General features: G+C 48.0%; 1 protein-coding gene across 6 annotated transcripts in view; it reads right to left on the reverse strand.

The window, feature by feature from the left end:
* Ankrd11 (ankyrin repeat domain 11) overlaps window positions 1-18,752 on the reverse strand; it is a 157,213-nt gene that overhangs the window by 82,468 nt on the left and 55,993 nt on the right. For 4 of the 6 annotated variants that reach the window (XM_078032838.1, XM_078032839.1, XM_078032835.1 and 1 more), the window contains exon 2: window positions 10,455-10,518. The exons of 1 other annotated variant lie outside the window; for it this stretch is intronic. The gene's annotated coding sequence lies outside the window, so the exon portion shown is untranslated. Of the gene's footprint in view, window positions 1-10,454; window positions 10,519-18,752 lie in introns of those variants that run through there. One more of the 6 variants, XM_078032836.1, reaches the window with a different exon arrangement.

The following is an 18,752-nucleotide window of genomic DNA, read 5'->3' on the forward strand; positions in this document are numbered from 1 at the left end:
CTCCAGGCTGAGGCAGGACAGTCCCAAGTCCCAGTCTAGGCAACTTTATAAGATCCTGCCTCAAAATATTAAAAAGTATTTAAAATATTTTAAACATATATTTTTTAAAAAGATATCACGGGGTGGGGAGTGCACGTACATGTCCACGTGGCTCAGCGCTCTAGCACCCTGGGCTCAAAACAAAGGGCTGCACAGGCTGGTCTTGGGGGAAGTAAGGACCATGGGAAATGTTTAGGTCCCACAAGGCAGGCTGAAGGACATCACCCACAGCAGGACAGCTGGAAACCACTCCACCAAGGTCCCCACTCAAGGGTGAACCAATATCACTTGCTGGCCGGTTCCTGACCTGCAGATCTGATGGCAAAGCCAGAAGACCCTGTCTCAGCCAGGAGCACTTTTGGCCCAAAACTGAGATCCTGGCCTATTCCAGAAGTCTTTAAAGCAAGAGCCGAAAGGAGCCAGACATTTCGAATGACCTATCCGTGTCCCAGAACAAAGCTCAAGACACTTTAGGAATGAAAAATCACCCACACAACACAGAAGTAGAATTCATATCAGCAATAGATCAAATATCACCAGGCATAGAAACTACAACAATTTGAGACATAAATTCATTAAATTAATTAAAATGAACCATATGTTGCTGGGTTTCAACTCAACATAAAAGCAGCACATAAGCCCCCCACTCAGGAGAGTAGTGCCCCCCCCTCTCCTTCCCAGCAGCAGCTCCCCTACCCTACTCACAGTCCCCTGGGAAACAGGAGGGAAAGCACAGCCCTGGCTCCACTGTGCAGGACAGGCAGACTCCCACTGGGCATGCAGGGCTGAAGTGAGGAGGCAAACCAACCTGGGGAGAGCATACCAGGCAGAGCCAGGGGAAGGGTTCCCCAGGACACCTGGCCAGTGCCCCTTAAAATTGTCACAGTCACAAAAGACAAAGGGGACAGAAAGACCATCCCAGACTGTAAGAGATGGAGAAGACAAGGAGGAGAAGACTGGAGGAGACAAGGCAACCAAATGCTATGGGGCATACCAAAAGTGATCCTGGGACAGAAAAGGGACATCAGGTAAACAGGAAGGGACTCTGAGAAAATGGTATAGTGTCACTAACAACAATGCACTGGTGCAGGCCTGAGTTTTGACCAACATACCATGGTCATGTGTGGTGTCAGCAACTCAGGCAGGCTGGGTGAAATTCTGAATTTTAAAGGTTTCTGTAAAATTTTTCCAAAATAAATAGGGCATTTAAAAAATATATCAGGCTCGTTAAGAAAATAATATGAAAAATCATCTGAAAGCAACTCAGAATTGACACAGATGTCAAACTCAGCAGACTCAGACTTCATATACCCTGTGTAATTCTCTTCTCCATAGTCAAAACTTAAGCCAGAGACATGGGAGTGGGGGAAGATTCAAAAAGAACCACAAGGGGTGGAAAGCCACACTGTGCGAGGTAACCAACACACTGGATATGACTCGCAGCCACACAGACATCTGAAACAAAGACTGGGACCAAAGCAACACCTCACAACTACACAGTGCATCTGAGACCACTGCAGGGAGAGCAGGGCTCGTGGAGCATGGGGCACAGCATATGCAGCTGGAGTGCCAAAGGACCTGGGCAGAGGTACAGGAAAAACATTGGGAAATTAAAAAAGCACAAAAGCTTTTATATTTTGATGAAGACTACAAACTAAAGGACCCATGCTCTGAAGAAAAACACACCCTGGTGCACTGCTGGCATCAAAAGGAAACTTCACTGCAGGCAGACGGGAGAAAACAGGCAGAAAAGAACAAGGACAAGGTGACAACAGGTCTCCTTGGGAAGCAATACAAGCACAAAGCTGCAGAGCACTGTCGTGGAGAGTGCTCACACAGCTCTATGAATACAGCAAAAGCACTGCTTGGGCAGGCCAACTGCCTGAGTGGGAGTGAGCATGAAGAGACGTGCACGTCCGTGCAGAGTGCACGATCATCAGGCTGGACTCTTCTGACGTGCAATGCCCAACTCCAGGATGCTAGCAAGAAGCTCACTGAGAAACACAGAGCCTGGGTGCAGCTCAGTTGGTAGAGCACATATGAGGTACTAGATCCCATCAACGGGACCACACACACCAAAAAAACAAAACAAAACAAAACAAAAAGCCTGAAAAAAACCACAATCATTCAAACTGCAAAACACGGAAAGAGATGCAGCATACCAAAACTAGCCAGAGGGAAGGTGGAGCAGCTGCTGCACCACCAAGGCAGGTAGCCATAGGCAGCTGACCTCAGGCAAGCACAAGTGTGCAGGGAGCACAACCCCCACCTCAGGTACTGGTGGCCCAGTCTAAAGGATGCTGATAAGCCATGGCTTAATAAGCATGAATCAGTAGATACCTGGGTAAGGTTTTAGGCCACCCTCCACCCTTTTCATGTTTTCTTCTATTTTCATCAGTGAGTAATAAATGGAAGTAAGGAGCTGGCATTGGTCTCCTGTCCACTTGCGAGGTGAAGGGAGCCAGGAAGCTCCAGGGAGGCTATCTGTCTGTGTGTGTGCTGGGGAGGAACACAGGGCCTCCCTTGTACTAATTAAGAGATATGATACTAAGGCTGTGGTTGTGACTCAGTGGTAGAGCGCTTGCCTAGCATGTGCAAGGCACTGGGCTCAATCCTCAGCACCACATAAAAATGAATAAATAAAATAAAGGTGTAAAAAAATGTTTTATCTGTTCTGTTTTTTCTTTTTTTTTTTTTAAAGCACTCTGCCACTGAGCGGCACCCCACTCAGGAAGTTTCTACTCTCTGAACAGCCTTTAGGTCAGAACCAAATCTGTGGCCAGGGGCTGGGGCTCCACCTGTGGCAGTCAGCAGCTGGCCTGACCTGGCTCACACTGCCCTCTTTCCACAGACTCAGAAGCTGTACCTCAACAAGCAAATTCCAAAAGCAGAATCCCAGGGCTGTTTTTCTCTGACTACGTTAGAAACCAGATGAGTTAATGCCTTAATCTAGTCAACAAAACTTGTGTCCTGGGTCACAAAGTGGGCAGGGCCAGACCCAAAGTCTAGCAGGGTGGCCCTTGACAAGGGTTTGTGTCTAGCCCACCCCCACCCCCACTCCCCTGCCTCTGAAAGCAGTTAAGAGGTAGCTTGAGCCAGGCCCTGCCTGTCTCCTACCCCTAGGTGGAACCTCAGGCAAGCCCAGGTCCTCCCATCCTCCCCAACACTCCCTCCCACAGGAACCTTGGCCCACCATCCTACCATCCTGCTAGAGCACAAGTACCTGGGAGGCAGGATGCCAGCCCCCATCACCTGTGTGGTGTTCCCCCTGATACTTCAGCCTCAGGCACAAGCATGCCCTGAGGACAGGGGAGTTCCTACACACATCAGCTTCAGTGCTTCTTAAGGAGAACTTGTGCCCACTCCAGGGGACCTCCAAGGATCAGAGCAGAAGCAGCAGCCCAAGGAGGTCCAGCATTTTCACTCTAGAACCCAGCAGGGCTGCATATGCACCCTGCACATGAGAAATGCCAAATATGTAGAGCAGAAGGAAGCAGGTCACTTCATGAGCCAACATTCTGATCTGCATGAGTGGTATCAAAAGATATGTGCTCCCCAAATCACCAAGTTCTTATGATGAAGACTGATTTGATTCTGAGAGTGACAACAATTAAGGAGCAAAAGCAGCATCTTACACAAAGGAAGGTTCCTGGACCACAGGTTTTGACTGCTTGATGCCAGCCACCTTAAGGATGCGCAGGAAAGCTCTGTGCCACCTCTGGACCCATCAGAGATTGCACCCTCTGTAGCCTTCACACAAGTGAACTCCTAGAGGCCACTTTGTGGGTAACAACCACCACCTAACTGTGCGGTGAACGGAAGGGCCCAAGGGCATGGCAGGAGGTCTCAGCCTGGGTCTCCCTGGACACGAGTACACCCTGGGATTGCAACCCCTCACTGGGCTTGCCTGCGTGGGAGACACGTGCCCCGTACCTGCCACACCAACCTCAGGAACCCAAGGTTTAAGAAGAGCCCATCTCTTCTGCCTCTCCCGCCAGAAAAGACCAAATCCACATGTGGGGGTGCTCTTTTTTGAAAAGGAGCTTACATATGCCTGGCCAATCTGACCACAATGAATTGCCTTACGAATCAGATGCAGGAAGTCCTTGGTCCAAGTTAAAGCCAAGAGGCTCCTGTGAGGTAGCCTCTCAGTCAACCCAGAGACAAGAACTTCTCCAAGACTGTTCAGCCCTGGGTTCAGAGAAGGTGCCAATTGCAAAGGATCTCCAAATCAGGAAATGCATGACATTACATTTTAAGTCACTAAAATCAAGATCATCTTAAAAGATCAGCCAAATTTGGGGAAACCAAGACAGGTAGGTCACTAAAGCAAGCAACCAGGTTAAATGAACCACAGGACCAGATTAGAGGAGGCCAACAGGAGGCAATACCACCCAAGTCACCATGAGGCCACCTGCAGTAAGAACAACACATACTTAAGAGTGAGCTGGGTGGGCCACAGGCAGCACTGGGCCACTTCTAGCTCCAGGCTGTTGTTAAGAAATCCATCCAGCACCACAGGGACATGGTCCGCCTGTTCCTGGTATGCAGCAAACCACAAGATCAAAGAGAAGCAGCAGCTCTGGTGCCAGCACAGCTGAGGCTATGTTCCTTCAGTCTGGCCACAGCCACACTCTAACAGGAATGGCTCCATTCCATGGGAATTCTAGAAGCGGACTACCCAATCGAGAGTCCTCTAAAAACTGCACACAAATTTGCATGCATATGTATAGAGAGGTGTGAGGGGAAACAGATACAAACACATGCATCTAAGGGTGCAAAGTTTTTTAAAAGCTTCCAGTAAGCATTTAGCCAACTTGAATCCCTCAGCTATGGTTCTCATGCAGACAGCTCTTTCAGGAAATCCATGAGTTTGAAACCATCATCACAATGACACTGCCTTTCAATGGGGTGCCCTGCCCCTTTCAATGGTAGCCCCATTCCCATAAGACACTCTCTAAGGAAGCAGTGACTTCTGAATGCATCAAATTCCAAGGCTTCCATCCACTTCTCGTGCCTGCCTTGCCAGTGCATGGAGTATGTACACAAGCCATATCTGCACCAGAGGCACAGCAGCTGCTCTTTGCTGGGGAGACATCATTTCCATATCAAAGTGGCTAGTGTCCAAACTCCAGTAGTCAGGCATGGGGTGCTGGCAGGGCACTCCGGGGAAGTGAATAAGGAAGACATGGGGCCAAGCTGGCCAGTGCCAAAGTCCAAGCTTTTAGTCGAAGACCAGTGTGTGGATCTCTACACTGTAAGCAGCAGCTTCAGATGACTCAGGCCTTTGAGAGTGGTTTTCTGGCTTGGCAACACAAAGCACATCAACATCTGGAGACACGGGTCTGCTCACACACCTCCTTCCCGGCAACCGCAACCTATACAGGTGTGGCATCACACTTGGGGAAGATCCTGGCTCGATGCAGGGAACCTGAGGTGCAAGCACAGCATGGACACTTGCACAGTGCTGGTGGATCAGTGCTGAGGATCAGAGAAGATCTTCAAAAACTATTAAAATACTCTTCCATTTCATTTGTGCACCTCATTTGATATTTCATTTGTGTACTTCAAACAAAACTCACTGCAACAGACTCAAGTACAGAAGATGATGTGAGAATGCAGCCATCTTCTATAGAGCCACATGTTGATAGGATTTGTTTTAAACAATGGCCCTCTAATCACTAACTTTTTGGTTTTTCAATATAATTATTTCTGTTTTTACTTACTTATGTATGAATTTATTTTTGGCAGTATTATGGACTAAGCTGCCAAGGGCCTTGCACATAATAAGCAAGCACTATACCACTGAGCTACATGATTTTTGAAAACTTTGGGATAGAATCTAAGTTTATGAGGCTGGTTTGAATGTGCAATCCTTCTACCTTAGTCTCCCTGATCACTGAAGTACAGGCTGAAAACAGTTCCTTTTAACTACTTATAATAATGTTCAATGGAGTTATTAACCCTGTTTTAAAATGGAATTACTACCTAAGTATTCTACAAATCTTCCAGGGGCAGCTTGACAACCATGACAGACACACTTTCATAACCAAATGTCCTCTGAGATCCTCCATGTGTAACATATAAAGAGGTCTTGAGACCCTGTGGCCTAGGAACCAAGGATGTGAGACTAAAGCATGCAGCAACTGAACCTCACTTGTGACAAGACCCTCAGTGTGTCCAATGCCTCGGATTCCACAGTAAATGCCAATGGCTGTATGAGGAGAGAGGGAAAATGTTCATAAAGGAAATCTAAGTTCCTCCCTCAAACGGCAGCAGCCATCTGGCTGCCAGCACCTTTTATTCCGGTCAGTGGCACAGAGGACAGAAGGACCAAAGGTGGACAGATGCCCTCTGTGGACAGGTGCCCCACTGACCCCCGTATAAAAGCATAGTGTGCCTCAGTGAGGCACATTTGGACCACTGTGTCATAGTAAGAACGCCTCTGACACCTTCCCACATCCCTCTGCAGGCCCTGACCAGCCTACCCTTCACCTCATCACAGATGAGGAGCTGGAATCTGGAGCGGGTGGTGGCCCAGAGAGGGCCAGCCTGCTCCCAGGCTCCCCAGCTGGCCAATAGTCCAGATAGGAGCCCTTGCCCTGGTGAGCTCTTCATACTAATCAAAATAGGAGCCTTGGGCCACAACCCAGGACTGTGAGCATCAATCACATCAAAAGTGACCAAAAAGGGCCATGAAACACAGAATGTAACAAACAAACAGTGTCTGGTGTTCTAAGCTGGGCTGGGCATTACCAGGCTCAATTCAGAGAGCATGCAAGTGGCACAAGCAAGGCGGGCCTAAGTAGGCAGGAGGCAGCTACACAAAGCCCTCAGCTGGCTGTGCACCCCCATGTACAGGGACGCACACCCTCTCTCAGAGACACATCCACCCCCAACACCCAGCAAATCTACAGTGTTTAACGATGCTTTACACACAGAGAGCTTTTATGAGAAATGGTCTCTGGATGAGGATCCCAAGTGCTTCCTGGGCAGATTTGGGGTGGGAGGAAGGTGCACAAGCACCTGCAAGAACACTCTCTCTCCAAGGCAGTTCACACAAGGATCACAGTTCCATTCTGAGGGGAGTATGGTTTTATTCACTGTTCACATCTCCATCAGGGAAGACCAAAGAGGTCCTCATCAGTTACCTAAGACGTCCTGCAACAGGATAGGGCACATCCAGACATGAACTATCATCAGGCCTAACAGGAAACAAGCTGTGAGGCCATAAAAAGACATGGAAGAGTCAGGCATGGTGTCATCCCAGCGACTCAGAGGATGTCAAGTTCAAGGCCAGCCTGAGAGAATCAGTCAGAGCAAAGACCATTGTCAGCCAGAACCCACAGTGCTTGCAGTCTCCCGCCTACAGACCCTCCCACTCTCAACTCCTAGCAGCCAAGGATACTGAAGGAGAGTGCCCAAGTCCCATCAGTCGAGAGGCCTCTGGGGAGGAGGGAACATGCCTGGGGAAACCAACAGATTTTGACATGAGCAAGTCTAATCTAGTGACATCTAGCGTTACCTAGGCTCTATGTAGTTTAAGGGAACCTGGGCACCCAAAATGCCTCGGAAGCCTAAACTGCAATAAAAACTGAACATTCGAAAGAGCACAGTGATTTATGTTGGAAAAATTGGTTCATATGTTTCCTTATGATGAAGCACAGTGTACTTTATCACCTATTTTGAAATCCCAAGAGACACTTAGGTTAAACAAGGAGGTAGGTGAGCATTAAGACCTAAAAATCCCTCACATGCTGCAATTGCAATCCAGTACTGCCTCCATGCCAGTGACCAGCACCTGATAGCGGGCTAGTACGCTTGGGCATCAGGGTCAGAGGGAAACAGCCATTCCAGTGGAGCAGAAAGCACAGCTTCTCCTTCTGCTCTCAATCCCAGGTGGAGAGACAGAGTCCCCAGAACAACACTGCTGCCCCTCCCCACCTCCAGCCTTGCCCAGGCAGAGACCACCAGTGTCATCAGAATGAACTACAAGCACAGGGGCCTTGGCTCTACTGCCAGGGAGACTTGCTCTCTACAGTGAGCACACAGCCTGTTCAAAGACTGAACCTTTCAGGACTCTGGGACCTAGCTACACACGCCCTTCTTCAGCATGTCTTACAAATTCAACATTTCAGCAAATTGAAAAGCTTCTTTCTGTGTGTGTATGGGGGGGGGGGGCGGGGAGCGCACTGAAGCAGCACCCAGGGGTTTGTACACGGAGAGCAGACTTTAATTGAGCTCCATCCCAGCCCCACGCTTCTATTTTAATTAGAGGTGTTCGATCAAAAACATACAAGATGATATTTAAGCTTCCTTCCACATAAACAACACTGCCTTTATTATCCTGACACATCACTTTAAACACAAAAATATTTTTGAAAATATTATTCTAAATGCCCACTTCACTTCAGCATAATTTTTGCACCCTTATGTGACTCAGGTCAGTGCTGGGCAACCTTCCGTCTAGAGTTCAGTCCACTGGCTCTCCCTGCTCAGATACACCCACCAAGGGCTACTTCGACCTCATCACTTCCCTGGAAACACCTGGGCCTTCTACCCTGCTAAGAGAGTGAGAACTGCAGTAGCAATCAGCCCAAACCAGAGTTCTATGCTCGAAGATATTAGCGCTAAGGATGCTAAAGCTCGTATATTCTCATAACAAATTAGCTAGGTGTTTCATGGTCAGCAAACCGAGACACAGAGGACTGAAATGGTATGCCCATGGTCAAAGAGTAGCCCGGTCCTGCGGCTGGACCACCACAGTTGACCTGGGAATAGCTCAGGCAGGAACACTGCAGAGTCCACACCGACGACCCAGGTCACACCACATCAGACCCTGCAAGACCTACAACCTTACATCTCATCTAAGCCACTCACCCTCTACCTTAAGGGTCAAAATGAACACAGTGAACGCAACAAATGTTAGTAAGAACCCAAAGATTACTAGAGAACCTGTAAAACTGGGGTCTTTTAGAAACCTTGCATTTTCACGATAGGAAAGATCATGGGAGGCAGGCCTCGAGAGACTGTCCATCGAAGGCCTGACTGTGTGCAGCGAGGCAGGACTCCCTCCTTGGCAGTATGTGCATCTTTACTCCATCCAAACACTCGGACCAAAAAGGGTTATAATCAACCAAACTAAATATTTACAGCTCACAAACCTGACAGATGGCACTAAGTGCCTTGAAGTCCCCATGTCACACCATCACACTCACTATCCACCCAGTGTAGACCAAGTAGGCCAATCCCGAATTCTGCCAGCAGTCCTGATACAGGGTGAGTTTGACTCACTTAATACTTATTAATAATCAAAAATTCACACTAAGATTAGCAGCATTTGCTTTTTCTCATTATTCATTAAGATCTACTTTGCAGACACAGATGTGGCTCAGGTGAGGGTGACTGGGTTCCCAGCCACCACCCTCCTCCTTTTGTGCACCTGGTTCCACCTTCAAGCCAGGAAAAAAAGCTTCCCCCCTCACCGATGACACCCCCACATTGAGGCAACTCCTCCCATCTGCTCTCTAGCATCAAGTATCCTCCCAAACACTTCTGTCAAGAATTAAGAGACTTGCAGGGCCCATTTCAAAGTGGCCTGATCAGCGATGACTGAGACAAAGATCAATAGCTTCAGAATAAGAAAATTCACTCAGGAGGAAATAAGAAAGGATTCCTTCTCATCTGCTAGCAGTAACCCCACAAAACCAATCATCTATTTTTGGACTACTAACCTGAAAACAAGGAGCAGATCCCTGGCAAGGCAATGAAAAGCCAAAGCAAGCCATGTATCCATCTTCTTTCCAACCACCAACCCAGCCATTAGAGAAGGTAAGTAATCTGTCACCTCACCACAGCTGCCCAAGGAGGACCCTGTCCTAGAGTCAGACCCCAGGCAAAGTGGACCTCCATGGAGACAGATGTGCCTGTCACTACCAGGTGTCCTAACCTCCAATTGCTAGGAACACCCAGTGGCTACAGCCCTGTCCAGCAGCACAGAGCAACCAGAACACAGCCTGTCTGGTCCCTCCTAAGCTATTCCTCACGTGAACAACTAATGCAACCTGCAAAGTACCACAGTAATACAGCAACAACTGGTTCTCCAGACTATCTGGGTTGGCAAGATATGATAAAGGAAGCGTAGAAGAATTAGCTTCTTTTGCAAACAAGGCTACTGACTTGTTTGATCTTTCAGCCCCATTCTTCTGACTGTGACGCCAGGGGTGCTACTCACTGACCCCAGGAAACCTGGGACTGCCATTCTGAACCACCCCAAGTGAACTCAGGAGAGAAACCAGAACACTGAACAATGTTCATGGAGCCCAAGAAGGCTGCAGGGAGACTTTGTACTGTGCTCCTCCTTTCTACAAACCAAGGACTACCACACAGATGGCCAGGGAACACAGCAGACTCACCGATTCCATGGTGGAGAATCAGCGTTGCTGAGGACTGCAATCAACTCCAGCAGGGCTGTGTACTCTGAAACAAGAGCAAATCAGATCCCATCAACACTGAGGTCACTATGGCTCCTTTTACTGGTATGTCCCCACTTGGACCATCCACACTGGCCAGCAGAAGGCTGCTGAGATGGTGCTGGGCGGCTCTGGGTTGTGAAGGCCTCACACCCTGGCTGCCCCAGGGCACTGTGCACTCAGTGCTCTCTGAAAACAAGGCCTTGTTGACCAGGCCAAGGGAAGGATACCAGAGGCATGCAAGAGCTGGGCTCTGCTGAGGAAAGGTGTCCCAGGCTTTCCACCCACAGGCTTGGATGGAGCTCAACAGACTTCCTGTCACATATCCCTCCATTCCCACTCCTCCGGACACCAGCCTCCCACCTGAGCATCTCCACGCCCCACTGGGGTCCCTCCAGGGCCGATCCTGGTGGAGGCTACCCCATTGCCCTCCACTCCTTAATCTGCCTAGGGATCCATTCTCAAAAAGTCAAGACCATAATTCAGTCCAAAGGTCCCCTGCATGATTCCAAGTCAGAAATGCAATTCTAACACCCTCCCACACCCCAGTACAAGAGAGAAGAAAGATGCATGTCGCGGCTGGAAAGAAAGGCGAGGCCTCGGGTGGGAGTGCACCAGCAGGGCCTCTCTGGTGGAGAAGCACATGGCTGATAGAGGCCATTCAGTCAAAGCCTGCCACTCACAGGGCAGGATCTGCCAGGGAGAGACCCATGTGGAATGCAGGGTCCCTCTGCACTCCAGCCACCCAAGTATGAGTAATATCTTTATCATTAAGCTGTAGCTACAGACACAGATCAGCAGTGCACAATCTCAAACACTGTTAATGATAAAGAAAAAAATCAGGTCCCAGAGGACAATCCCAAGTAGTTATTCCTTGGGATAGTGGGAGGCTGGTCTAGAATCCCCAGCGAAATGAGAACCCAGGATGCTAGAGCCCTTACATGAAATCCAGTAGTACTCACACACACCCTTCCATGTGCTTTAAAGCATCTCTATGTCACTTGTGACACCTAATATAAAGTAAGTGCTATGTAATCAGCTGTTACACTGTTTGTTTAGGGACTACAGAGACCAAATAAAGGCCTGCACGTGTTCAGCAAGGGGGCCGTTCTTTCCCTGAATATTTTCAATTTGACTGGTTGGTTTCACAGATGCTGAACCAAGATCCAGAAGGCTGGCTGTACTTTTATCTTTCAAAAGCTCGAGAAACATAATATTTACATTAAGACTTCGTTGGAAGATTCAAAACAAGGGTTCCTTCAGAGGTAGGAAGGAGCCCCAGAAGCCAAGGGAGCTGGCAGGAGCTGGCAGGAGCTGGCTGCACACCTGCACCCCCACAGCCCTGCAGCTTCAGGACACACCCATAGCTTCATCAGAGGCCAGAGGCTGCTGCCCTCAATCCCCCCACTGACCACAAAGAGGGGCAACAGGAAGCAACAGCCACACAGGTTCCTGTGATTACTCTGCAAGTAATCACACTTTGTGATTCATTCAGTGATTTATTTCTACTGTTTAAAACTAGAAATTTTAAAAGTACAAAGACAATTAAACTTATTTTCATTCACCAAATGTTTCTGCATCAAAATGTACAAATTTAAAGGTAAACCCAAAGTCTTATATCCAAAAAGATCAAATGACACTATGTACATCTTGCATAATAGCTACACCAGATTTCAAAAGGGTTTCCAAAAAATTTTTTTAATATTTATTTTCTAGGTGTAGATGGACACAACACAATGCCTTTATTTTTATGTGGTGCTGAGGATCGAACCTGGGTCCCGCCCATGCTAGGCGAGTGCTCTACCACTGAGCCACAATCCCAGCCCGGGTTTCAAAATTTCCAAACCTAATAAATCAAGTAACTACTGTAGTCTTGGCATATGATGAACACATTAACACTGCCAATAAGAATGCTTTTTAAAGCTAATTTTATATTTAAGTAGCATATTGTTTTAGGGGCTGGGGTTGTGGCTCAGTGGTAGAGTGCTTGCCTAGCATGTGTGGAGGCACTGGGTTCGATCCTCAGCACCACATATAAATATATAAATAAAGGGCCACTGGCAACTTTAAAAAAAATCATGAAGAAAACTGATTAACCAAAAACTGCATAATCTGGGCTGGGGCACAGTGGCAGAGTGCTTGCCTAGCAGGTGTGAGGCACCAGGTTTGATCCTTAACACTATATACAAAAATAAACAAAGGCATGCAGTCCATCTACAACTACAAAAATCTTTTTTTAAAAACCTGAATAATCTGCCCAGAAAGCTCTGAGAACTTCAAGAATATAACCAACCAGCACAAACGGGGCAGCAGGAGGCCAGAAGGGAGACCTACAGGCTGGGTTCCCATCCAACTCAATCAGCAGGAAACCCACAGGCAAGAGGGGCTGGCCTCAACAGAATACCTACTCTGCAGGGCGTGCAGAGAGTTGTTCTGTCCTCACAACTGGTGCAGAATTTCTCAAAACTGCTCTAACCTCAAGTGCTAGTAACACAGACATGAATAAGCAGCTTCCAATAACCACACCTCTGGTTTCCGTTTCCGTGAGAAGCAGCAAGTGTGTAGCTAAGGTTTTCAACCTTCCTGTGGAGACCAGTGACCGGTTTGCCAAGTGCTACAGGTACAGGAGAATGTCACAGATTCCTGAAAAAAGCCAGGAGACATCTTTACCCTGAATGGTGGTTATCTCAAGGAGTGGAACAATCCAAGATTTTAAAATCTAACTTTCTGTCTATCATATCTCATCAATTCCTTTAATGGATTATGTACCAAGTCAGGGGTGGAGAAAAACTTTTAAAAATATGCCAAAAAAATGTGACATTTGGGCTGGGTTTGTGGCTCCATGGTAGAGCACTTGCCTAGCATGTGTGAGGCACTGGGTTTCGTCCTCAGCAACCCCCAGATAGATAGATAGATAGTTAAAGTGAGGGTCCGTCAACATCTAAATATATATATATATTTTAAAGTGACACTCAAGCTGACCAACCTTATCTGCTTCTGCATACACTGATGTTAGAAACCAGCTCTCCTCTCTCTGCTGCCTGAGGGAATGCTGCTTCAGTGCTCCAGGCCATGATGGTGAGCACAGGCCACCCACCCTGTGACATGGAATCACAGCCCTGGAAGAGGCCTGGCAGGCTCAATTGCTCTTCAGGGGTAAAGAAATCCTGGAGAACTAACTAATGCTCTCACCACCTCTCCCTTTTCTCTCCCACTGTAGCCCCAAGACATAGATTTTTATCCATACAACTACTCTTACCACTATTCAGTTCATGTCCATGTTTACTAATCAAAGACCACTAACTGCTGACCATAATTTCTGCTCAGCATAAGATGAGCAGTATAGTTACCCACAGGAATTTGATTTCAATCCACATCAAGAGACCCACACATCTTCAGCTGGCCTGCACAGGGTCTTTCAGATCCACACATTGCTCTCTGGCTCTGAAAGCACTGGACAGTGATCAAGGCACCTGCCTCCCTCTTCTGCTTTTCCACCTTCCTCTACACAAGGAACCCAAATTACTGAAGACTGGTCCTACTGCCCAGCCTTGCCCCACAGGTCTCTAAACACTGACAGACACAATTGTTTTTATTTTTTTCCCCAGTGTTCCCCCCCACATTATTTTATTTTTGAGACAGGGTCTTGCCCAGGCTGGCTTCAAAATTGAGCTCCTTTTGCCTCAGCCTCCCAGGCAGCTGGGATGACAGGACTGTGCCACCATGCCAGGCTCTGTCACAATCTCATGCAGCATCACAACACTTTTTAGTATGAACTGGGCTGGTGAGTTCACACCCAAACTTTCTGCCAGCTGTGGATGCTCAGTACAGGGAACACTGCCTGGCTGAACCAGCACAGACCATTAACCCTGAGATCTGGGTGGGTTCCAGGTGGTGTCACATGCAAACAGCCTAAGTACCAAGTGTCTCCTAAGTCTCTTCCCCAAGTGCCCTGGAGTCAGCTCCCACAGGGTTGACACAGGCATCTTCAGCAAGCTCAGACACAGAGAGGGGTCAGACACAATGGACTGCCTGAGGCATGGGGTGAAGGGGCCAGCAAAGGAGGCCCTGACACTCACAGGATCAGAGCAGCAAAGTGCTCAGAGCCAACTCCAGGACACTTGGCAACTCAAGGCCAGTGTCCTGTGCAGGAGAGTGCGAAGCAGGTTGGCCCAGGGCCCCATCAGGGAAGAGGTAAAGGAGTGAGCTACCCTCACACCATACTCTGCTTGGCAAATAGAAGGTGGGACAAAGGAAAAGGCAACAGATGTGGGTGCTCTCAGGCAAACTGAGCTCAATCTGGAGCTCAGAGGTGCCTCCACTGTAACGCTTCTCAATCTAGGGCCTCAGACATTTGGGGCCAGAGCCAAGAAGGCGCACAAGATGCCATGACCATCAACAGTGTCTCCAGCCTGTATCCCAGGTCCCCCGTAGGGCAGAATCACCCAGCAGAGAGGGACTGCTGTAATCCTACATTGGCAATCCTAAAAAGTTACGTTTCCAGGATTCCAGTTTCTGTGTGACACAATGACACTGCAGCATGGCATACACATGCGTTCTCACATCTGAACCAGACTGATGGGCGTTCTCCATGTCAACATCTGGGCTGTGACATACCACAGTTTTGCAGAGTACAGCCATCAGAAGAAATGAATCAGGACTCCATGAATCACTACTCCCACAGCACAGTATGTGCTTATTGTTTAAAAAAAAAAAAAAGGATCCCAATGCTGGTGATTTCATATGGTTTGGTTTTACCCATAATTAACTGACTTTATTAGTCTCCACAGGAACCCCACCAGGTAGGTATCTAAATATTCCTCCATCCCCCCCCCCGCCCCCGCAGAGAAGACTAAGGCCCTGGGAGTATGGGGAACCTGAGTAGCCCACACAAACCCAGCTGGCTCTGATCACGTGCTCTATCACCCTCCCTATAAACAGGCAAGTGCCTGCTGCTCCCCAGGCTGGCTCACAGAGGAGACCAGGGTCCACTGACTGTGAGGTCCTCAGGCATTCTCTACAGCGCTGCAGGAGCACACCTGCACCCTGCCAGGCCTCTCCCTCCACCGACTTTTTAAAGGACTGGGTGTCATCTGTTACTGTTTCCTTTGACTTAGCATAAATGAGACAAGGCAGGGAATTAAGGCAAGGGAGCTCTCACACCTAGCTCCCATGCCAATATGCTTTCCATTCAGGAGGATGAGCAAGGCCGGGTTCTCTTTATAGCCTCCACAAGCCTCCACGGAACAAGTGCAGCAAGAGGGCAGAGGACACCACCCAGCCCAACTGCCCTGCCCCCCACACCACCTCCAGAGCAGTCACAGAACCTCCTGGTTCTCACTAAACTCAAGACATGAACAGGTATGCAGCTGTAAAGAAAAACAAAAAGGGAAACTGCAGGCCAGAAGTTGGGAAATGCCTTAAAACAGACTTCAGCCAAAGAAGTGCAGCTAGGCCACTGGGAGCACAGCCCCAGCTCACCCAGGAGGTGTTCCATAGGCCCTGGACCAGCAGTAACAGTGTCAGCTGGGGAACCACAGCTCTGCCAATGCTCCTGAACAGCAGGCTGCCACCTCCCTCAGACCTTCAAAGACCACACTGAACAGGAGTGTGGGCCAGTGTCCCTCCTCTACTCAGACACAACTCAAAACATAAACCTGCCTTTTCAGAAGGCTACACCAGGAGAACACTACAGATCTACCTCCGGCTCTCGGAAAGCCACAGAACCCACCTTGACACACTGCACATATCGTCCCCACTAGAATTCATACACATGGCACTGCTAAGAAGGGCGGCCGGGCAGGAGGTGTTGGGGTTTCTCCAGGAATCTGACCCCTCTCCTCTTGCACACACATTCTGCTGCACTTCCTCTTTCCCTCCAAGCATGAGCAGTATTAGGCCTTCATCTAAAGCCAGGCAGATGCTGATGCTATGCTCTTGGGTTTCCAAAATTGTGGGCCAAAACAAACCTGTCTCCTTTATAAAATCACCCTGGGTCTGGTATTCTCTTACAGCAACAGAGAACAAACTAAGGAAATAATCAGAAAACTCAAAAGAAAACATGCGTATGTTGTCTCTGGAGTTCAGTCACCCTCACTATTTTATTATCAGAGTCAGGGATGCTGGAAATACCCATGACACCCACAATGAGTGATGTGGCTGTCTTACTCCAAATGCATATTATTCTCAACCTCTCACAGCACCTTTCTGTCTTATTCCTACAAAACGAACAATATGCATAGGACAGGCTGCAGGAGAGTACCAGTCTGTCTTTTGCTAAGTAGGAACCTCAAAATCAGATGCAGCTCCACGAAAATACTGTGTTCTTGCCAAAACCTTGCTCACAGAGTTCTTGCAAGTGTTTTACAACCGACCCCAGGGCGAGGCGGGGTCGGGCATATCAAGATAGATCAAGAAGGGTGGTAGGAGGCAATGAAGGACTGGGGATGTAGTTCAGTTGGTAGAGTACTCGCCTTGCATGCACAAGGCCCTGGGTTCAATACCTAATGGTGTGTGTGGGGGGGGGGGGGGGGAGGCAGTGTAGCAACCCACAGCAGGGAGCACCCTGAGAGACCCAAAGCACCATCAAGGAGACAGACCAAAAGCAGGATCATTTAAGGGCATGTGGGTGTATGTGCGCGCGCGCGCACACACAGTACATGTTCATAAACAAGTTCAGCAAGGCTGCATGACCATATACCAGCAAACACCAGTAGTGAGCAATCTGAAAGGAGACCTTAAAAAACAATTGTTTATAATAGCTTCAAAAAATAAAATATTTAGCAATGAATTGAACTCAAGAGATCTAAGACTTGTACATTAGAAACTATAAATTTTTTTTTAGAAACTATAAAATATTGACAAAAGAAATTAAGGATCTACATAAATGGGGGAAATCCTCACATCTGTGGTAAAAATAGCAACACTTTCCCAGGTGAACTATTGGTCTCAACATGATCCTTATCAAAAGCCCAACTACAGGCTGGGGTTGTGGATCAGTGGTAGAGAACTTGCCTAGCAAATGTAAGGCACTGGGTTTGACCCTTAGCACAACATAAAAATAAACAAAATATTGTGTCCACCTGCAAGAAGAAAAAAAGGAAAACAAAACCAACTTCCTCTTCATCCCCCAAACTTAACAAGTGATCCTAGAGCTTGCAGGGGATTTTAAACGCTTGCCCTTGAACAGATCATATTCTACATTTTATAGAACCCTAAGTTTCTTCAGCCTGTTTTGAGAGTGGAGGAGGAAGATAGTTGGTATAACTAATTCTCCTGTAATGCGAGATTTTTTTCCAAAAAAAATTTTTTTAATTGTTATCTCTGGAGTTCAGAGCATACCTGTAATCCCAGCAGCTCTGGAGAACTGAGGCAGGAGGTCAAGCTCAAAGCCAGTCCTAGCAAAAGTGAGGTGCTAAGCAATTCCATGAGACCCTGTCTCTAAATAAAATACAAAACAAGGTTGGGGATGTGGTTCAGGGGTTGAGTGCCCCTGAGTTCTCAGACTTTTAATCTATAAAACCCTAAAACCACTTTCCATATCCAACATAACATTCTTTCTTTTAAAAATACATCCCTATCACAGGTCACAGCAGTGTGCACTTGTAATCCCAGAAACTCAAGAGGCTGAGGCAGGAAGATCACAAAATTCAAGACCAGCCTGGGCAACATGGTGAGACCGTCTCAAATTTTATAAAAAATTTAAATGGACTCAGGATGTTGCTCAGGGGTAAAGCACTCCTGGGTTCAATCCCCAGCAGCCCCACCCCCCCCCCAAAAAAAGGAAAACACATCCCTGCCCCTATAGGTGAAATATTCTTTTCATTTAGACGGTGAGCCCTGGGCAGTAATTTATAAACCCTAACATCTGAGGTGTGATGGACACACTGTCCATGTGGAGTAAGCAAGGAAGGAAGGAACACCCACTGTGGACACAGAATGGAAGTGCAGGGCAACAGAGCCTCTGCTCAGACTCCAACTGCTGGGCTTTTCCTTTCCTAAAAGCATGCTTGGAGAAGGACAGGAACTGTACTCTGCAGCCCACCCCCTATTGAGTCTGCCCACTACTGCAGCACAGGACCTGTCTCTTTCATCAAGGCTCCACCCAACAGGTAGGGGCCTTCCTCTGGCCAAGAAGGTGAGCTTGTTCCCGTGTGTCATCTTCACAATTCCTATCTGGGGCTCACCTTCATCAGCTCTACCTGCATTCTGCCCTCTGACCTGCTTCTGCCATCACAGAGG

Source organism: Ictidomys tridecemlineatus, chromosome 15, assembly GCF_052094955.1.
Source record: "Ictidomys tridecemlineatus isolate mIctTri1 chromosome 15, mIctTri1.hap1, whole genome shotgun sequence".
Classification (NCBI taxonomy): domain Eukaryota; kingdom Metazoa; phylum Chordata; class Mammalia; order Rodentia; family Sciuridae; genus Ictidomys; species Ictidomys tridecemlineatus.